Source organism: Rhinopithecus bieti, unplaced genomic scaffold (genome assembly GCF_001698545.2).
Source record: "Rhinopithecus bieti isolate Rb0 unplaced genomic scaffold, ASM169854v2 scaffold_31446, whole genome shotgun sequence".
NCBI lineage: Eukaryota > Metazoa > Chordata > Mammalia > Primates > Cercopithecidae > Rhinopithecus > Rhinopithecus bieti.
The window spans coordinates 215,296-222,781 of record NW_016813612.1 but is presented as its reverse complement, the minus strand read 5'-3'; the positions used below and the strand labels follow the sequence as shown (position 1 = coordinate 222,781).

Here is a 7,486-nt window from a genome sequence, read left to right as displayed (position 1 = left end):
AAAGTACATATAATTGGAGTCCAGGCATAGCTTTGGCTTCAGGTAGGACTGGACACAGAGGACTCAAGCAATATCATTAGGATGATCAGGTCTTCCCATCACTTGGTTGTGCTTTCTTCTCAGGCGGACTCTGTCAACACAGTGGATCTCAGCAGTTCCAGGCTTATAGTCTTCAAACTAAACTACCCTAGCAGAAAGAGAACTTGTTTTTGTCCTAGGATATCTTAAAATTGCAAACCCCTGGACTGACTTGCACACCTCTGAGCCCATCACCGAGGCCAGGTGGATGGAATACTCTGTGTACTAGGCAGGGTTTTCTAGAGGGACAGAACTAATAGGATACACACACACACACACACACACACACACACACACACACATATATATATGTATGAGTTTATTAAGTGTTAACTCTCGTGATCACAAGGTCCCACAATAGGCCGTCTGCAAGCTGAAGAGCAAGGAGAGCCAGGTCGAGTCCCAAAACTGAATAACTTGCAGTCTGATGTTCAAGGGCAGGAAGCATCCAGCAGGGGAAAAGCATCCCCAGATGTAGGCTGGGGGACTAGCCCAGTCTTGTCTTTTCACGTTTTTCTGCCTGCTTTATATTCTAGCCAAGCTGGGAGCTGATTAGATGGTGCCCACCCAGATTAAGGTTGGGTCTGCCTCTCCCAGCCCACTTACTCAAATGTTAATCTCCTTTGGCAACACCCTCACAGGCACACCCAGGATCGATACTTTGCATCCTTCAGTCCAATCAAGTTGACACTCGGTATTTACCATTACACTCTGATTGGTCAGTCCTGATTCACGTGACTGTGGATCCCTTTCAGGTCCTCCTCTGTACACTCCCATTCCACTTTTCCCACACACTCTAGTGGCATACAATGGAGAGAAATCAGAAGCAGGGAAGAAGGTCCTGTGTTTTGGAAGTAGATAAAGACAGACACATGTGTATGCATGTGCTGATGTCTAATTGTGAAGAATCTGATCACTTGCTAACTATCAGACAATATTGGTAAACATATTCAAAGAATCTGTGTGTAAGCCGGACCACTCGTTTTTTCAATGTTATGAGACAAATAGAAAACAAATATCCCAAGTGAAGTCCTGCATCTTACTTCTATTCATATGAGTGATTTCTGTAGAAGAGACCAACCTTTGAAAAGAAAAGCAGAAGGTGAGAGAAAAACTAGTATCTAGAGAGCTCCTAGTTGTATGCGAGTCATTGTCTTAGCACTGTATGGTTGTGACTTCATTTCACATGAAATCTATAGTGCTCATTTTATAGGTGGCCACACCGCAGCTGGATGATGTTAAGTCAGGTGCCGGAGAAGGCTCTGAGCCTGGACTGTTTGACCCCTCAGCCATGGTATTTTCACTCTTCTAGATGTCTTCCCTCAGAGAATGGTACTGGGAGAGGGAAGTCTGCTCTGCTGGTTCTCTGAATGAAGTAAACCCTCTTCCCACTAGTCTAAGTACTACGATGTTAGAAAGGAGACACTTTAACCAAATGGAGCTTACAGTCATACATGGTGTAAGAATTAGAAGCACTCTATCAGCACTTGTGAAATCACAAAGAGCTTAATTTTAAAAAAAGTAATTTGCTCATATCCCAGCTGGAGAAGCCTGTCTATGTATCCACAAAGCAAGCAAAAATAAAAAAATACAGACTACCTCCCTGAAGGCAGGACTTTGCCTGCAGGTGTTATGATTTTGTCCCCTGAGCCCAGTACAGTGCCTGACACATTATGAGTGCTCAGTATGTATTTGGTGAGTGAATAAAAAAATTGCATACACATTAATAGTTCTTTTTTAAAACAATACTACTTTCTAAATGTCTTTCCATGACAATGAATAAATCATTTCATGATGGTTGTAATAGTTCAACGTATTTAACACTTTATTGAATTAACTATTTATACTTATTTGATACATTTAACTATTTAATTCCCTCTTTTGGATTGGTGGGCAGTTCATATTTTTGAGGCTATTAAACAATGCTGTGAATGAACATCGTTGCACTTAAGCTTTTACAAATTTTTCAAATAATTTATCTAGGGTATATACGGAAAAGAATTGCTTAGTTAAATGGCATGCATGTTGTAAGCCTTGTTTTGGAAATACACAGGCAAATATATATCCATGTGTAATAAGGAAAAATGTGACTTATTTTGAAAATTAAAGGGATCTGCCTTTATCGCAGTCTTCAGCTAAACCTAACAGTCATATCTTAGTACACTTAGCAGTCTAAAGTGAATTAGTTAATTTTTATGGCTTATTGTTTGAGGTAAGTGGGCCACTGGATAAAACTTGAAAGTTTATTGCTTGCTTTTTATTTCCACCATACTGTTCTGTGAGTCTTTGGGAAATCTCTGGAGCGTCTGAGTATCTTGTCTTTGGGTCTGCAATGCCATGTCTCATGTAGCTTATATCCTGTTTTGCCTCCTCTCCACCCCCAGAACCTCATTAGTGTCTCTCACACAGAGGATTCAGATTCCAAAAATATTTGTGGAATTAAGTGTTGGCAAGAGAGTGGGAAATCCAGACTTGCACACACTGCTGGTGGGAGTATTTAATTGGCACAGCCACTTTGAAGGCAAGTTGGCAGTGTCTATTAAAATGTAAAATGTGCGTACCCTGTGATTCAGCAATTACACTTCTCCATGTCTTCTCAAGAGAAACTTTTGCTCATGTGCAGATGTGCACTCAGCACTGATCATAATAGTGAAAACCTGGAAAGAATCTAAATGTCTATCAATAGGGAAATGATTGAAAAAAATTTGAAGAGATTCTGTGCTGTAAAGTAGTAGTTAAGGAGAATGAAGTAGACCAGAGACAAAAAATTCGGGTTCTGAGGGCCAGATCCAGGCCAGCAAAAATATTTTATTCACTTTACATAGTATTCCCCTCTGCCACTCCTCGCCATATATTTTATAACTATTTTAGCCAAGTCTATTCTTGTTATTTGGAGGTAGTTATGCTTTATAAAGTCATTACATACACTAAATTAGGGAAAATACAGGATTAGATTCTTGTGAACCTCTGGTCACATTTTCACTAATCAATCAACACATTACCTTGCTTTATGTATGTTTTTGTTTAAAGACACCTTATTTAGTATATATTGTTGATTCGTCAACAATGAACTCACAGCCAACAGGCCTATAACTCATACCTGAAAAAAGCCTCTCTAATACACAGAAGGCACATCACAGCCTCCTTGCTCTTAGGAACATGAGACAGCACTGCAACACTATGCTTGGGGGTTGTTTGTTTTTCTTTTTTTTTTTTTCCTTTAGATGAAGTCTCACTCTGTTGCCCAGGCTGAAGTGCAATGGTGCGATCTCGGCTCACTGCAAACTCTGCCTCCTGGGTTCAAGTAATTCTCCTGCCTCGGCCTTCTGAGTAGCTGGGATCACAGATGCCTATCACCATACCTGGCTAATTTTTTTTGTATTTTTAGTAGAGACAGGGTTTCGTCAAGTTGGCCAGATTCATCTCGAACTCCTGACTTCAGGTGATGCACCCGCCTCGGCCTCCCAAAGTGCTGGGATCACAGGCCCTGGCCAGGGGCTGTTTTAAACAGCAAAATTACCAAAAAAAAAAGCACAAAGATGGAAACATATGGCATTAAATACACCACAAAAAGGACACTTGTTTACACTGATGTGAGCTGAAGAAAGAAGGCAGAGCTCTCCCCTTGTTCATTCTGGGCTGGGAACACGCACATTGGGCAACTCAAGTATTTTGCTGTTCTACGCATGTCCACAAATGACATGAAAAAACTGGGAATATTGATTGTGAGGTGACAAATAAATTTTAGCAAGTAGGTACATTTGCAAATACAGAGTCATAAATAATGAGTATTGACTGTATATATCTCTGAAATATAAGGACTCTTTTAGAACATCTCAATTACCGTTATTACTCTTAGGTTCCTTAGTCTTCTTTCTTAATCTTTGTGTATAAACTGGAGATTCCTTAATATTATTGACTATCCAAATTGTACATTTTCCCAATGTCTCACTAAAAATCATTATGACTTCATGGTTTTAAACATACTTGGTAAATTTTAATTCATGATATGATGATGACTATGAATTTTATTTCTTATTATTTTTTAACTTTTATTTTAGATTTGAGGATACATGCACAGGTTTGCTATATAGGTAAATTTTATGTCACAAGGATTTGATGTACGGATTATTCTGTACAATCTGTGCTTCTTAAAAGAATGGGAGGATTACCTGAAAAATAGTCACATGGTCTCCCAAACTCACAGTGAAATTAATGAGGGACTGATGGGCATGACTCCCCAAATTTGGATGATATGGTTTGGCTCTGTGTGTCCACCCAAATCTCATCTCAAATTGTAATTCCCACAAGTCAAGGGAGGGAGGTGATTGGATCATGGGGTGGTATCCCCATGCTGTTCTCTTGATAGTGAGTGAGTTCTTAGGCGATCTGGTACTTTTATGAGTGTTTGGAAGTTCCTCCTTCATTCTTTTCTCTCCTGCTGCCTTGTAAAGAAGGTACTTGCTTCCCCTTCACCTTCTGCCACGACTGTAAGTTTTCTGAGGTCTCCCTAGCCATGTGGAACTATGAGTCAATTAAATCTCTTTCCTTTATAAATTACCCAGTCATGGGTATTTCTTTATAGCCGTGTGAAAACAGACTAATATATTGGGTCTGAAACTCCAGATTCCAACATTAAAAGTCCACTGGAGAGAGGTGGTGCAGTGAATGGGTAAAAAAAAGAAAAGAAAGGAAAAAGTGTAATCATTCTTCCAACAGGCCACTGCTCTTCCCTGTGATGAAGGTGAGAGCAACAGTGAGTGCACCATGGCATAGCGCAACTAGCACAGTTTTACAGCCAGATATTACCTGGCTTCCAATTGAAGTCTTACTTCTTACCAGCTGCTGACCTAAGGCAAGTTGTCTAATTCCTTGAGCCTTAGTTTTCTTATCTGGACAATGAGAATAATCACTACCTCACAGAGTTGTTGGCAGATAAAAATCATATATGTGAAGAATATGGTACATAGTAGGTATTTATAAATGCTAATTCATGTTTGCTGTTGTTTTTTTTCAGTGTTCAGTTTCATTTAATGACCCCCATCTCCTTGAAGGGCAGGTGCAGGCAGCTAGGCAATGGCAAGAGATGCTTACTTGATGATCTTGCCCGGACTGAAGGCTTGGCCCATACTCTTGAAGGCCCCCTCCCAGCAAAAATATTCTTGAACCAGTGCCTGGGTCTCCTTGCTGCCAGGATCCAGTTTCCATCATGTATATGACTTGTAGTCCCACTGCCAATCTGGACTCAGTGAAAAGGGAAGCTTCTGGCCCTGGAAGACCCAGACTCAAAGCTTCTATTGTTGGTTCCAAAGAAGACACTGACAAAAACATTCTTCCTCAGGTTGGCCAGTCACTGGAATATTTCAGTGATGAGATGCAACTCATGAAGATCTGGGTGAGTTCTTCAAGGAAATGATACTCTGAGAACTACAGGAACCACCCATCCTTATCGAACTGCTCCCAAAAATATGGCAGCACCCCAGAGAGTGTGTCCTTCTTAGAGTACCTGCACTGAAATTTATCTAACACAAAGGTACTCTTGGATGGTGAGCAAAGGGGTCCTTGGCCTTGGGCTCAGCAGCCAGCACCTGCTCACATTCATCCATCTCCTCCTCAGGAGCAGGGGCAGCTGGCCTTTTCTCCTCTTTCTGCTCAGCCTGGGGCTTCTGCTTCCCTTCCTGTGAGCCCTTCCCTTTCCATGTGGTGTCCTGTTTAGGGTAGCTCTCGGCAAACTTTTAAACATCAAACTGGGCCATGTTCTCACACAGATTCACTTCCCCCCAAACAACCTGGAATTGGGGTTGGTTAATGCAGGTGAGGAACCAGCAGTTGGCATTGGGGAAGGCCTGCTGGAAAGAAGCTTCCAGGACCTGCTTATAGAGCTACAACAATATGCAAACAACTGTGATATCAGCCAGTGGCACTTGTTCACCCACCAGAGAAGTCCTCATCTTCAAGTGAGCATGCAGCAGCCCCAGAATTCACCTCACCTCCTTCTTTGCACTCTTGGTGGCATTTTTGTTATGCTGCATGATGCCCACGGTGAGGAACACCCAGGTACTGGCACTGTATCGCTGTCAGCAAAGCTCACTCACTGCACCACTTGGGCTACTGCCTCTGGAGTACTTCCCCGCAGCTCCTCATGTAGGCAATGGCATTGCTCTCAAACACACAGAATCCATCATCACCCTCAAATGCTGGAAACTTGCTGGCAAGAAATTTGCAGAGAAATTCAAGAGTATTGTTGGTTTGGCCAAAGTGGGGTAGGGTGGTGCGGAGAGCACGTGAACCTGAGCCCCGCTGTACTGAGCAGCAATGGACACCTTGAAAGCCCTCATGTTTTCAGAACATGAGTACAGGGTCCCAGCTACCATGGTGATTCTGCAGAGAAAGGGGGTGTTGCTGTTATTTTTATCATATGCCTGATTGCAGCCCTCTGAGGAAGGCCGATAGGCAGACTTGCTATCTCCTATGAGAGAGGCCGTGGGGAAGGTAGGCAAGAGGAAAAGGCACTGTGGCCAGGTGAGTCACACCATAGTGGTAGGGTGGGGCTGAGAGTTGAATTCCTGGCCCCTGGTCCATAGCTCAGTCTAATTAAAGGGAGTCAGATTCTTGATAAGCCATTGCCTAAATGATTAAAAAACAAAAACAAAAACAAAACAGACTAGCCCTGGGGACAGGTGCCTGTTTTGCCCTCTGACCCTAGGCCACCCTGCCCAGAGAGGAGGCTGAGCACAGGGCAGCCTTGTTTATCTGGCCCCTTCTCATCTGGGTTGTGGGTTTATCTGGAGGGAGTCCCAAACTGGTGACTTATGTTTCTCCCCCAGGCACTTCAGGACAGAGAGCTGCATCCATTGGGATGGAGCATCCCTATCTAGAGTGACTTCTCTGGCCTTCTTTTTGTTTTTCTTTTTTTCTTTTTTTTCTTTTTTTTTTTTTCTCTGGACTTCTTAGAACACATTGCCATTAGACTATTCAAGTGTGTGTTTGTGTGTGGGACCAAGACAGGGTGGTACAGAACTCTAATTCAGATTAATAGGAGATCTAAAAGGTGAAAAACTCCATAAGGAATATGAATCAGAAGCAAGAATCACTTCACAAGGAGACTCCTTTACCCCTTTCTCTTTCCCTCATTCTCTCCACTGTTTTGATAAACTTGATGCTCACCCCAGCTGTGGCATCATGGTAAAGCTTTGACTTTTTCATATTATCAGTCTTCCCCATAAAGTAGAGTTATTCTGAAGAACTGAGCTAGCCAATGTGAGCTAGTATGGACTAGTGGCAAAGTCAGTGGATTTGGGTACAGATGGCCTGAGTTTGTGTCCTGGTCCTGTAACTCTGGGGATGTGTGACCTGGAGTAAGCACCTGCTTTGAGCCTAAGCTTTCTTATATATGTAAATGATCTTG

General features: G+C 42.3%; 1 pseudogene; it reads right to left on the bottom strand.

The window, feature by feature from the left end:
- Positions 1–5,168: 5,168 nt before the first annotated feature.
- Positions 5,169–6,452, bottom strand: LOC108513109 (elongation factor 1-gamma-like; annotated as a pseudogene).
- Between the last annotated feature and the right edge of the window lie 1,034 nt (positions 6,453–7,486).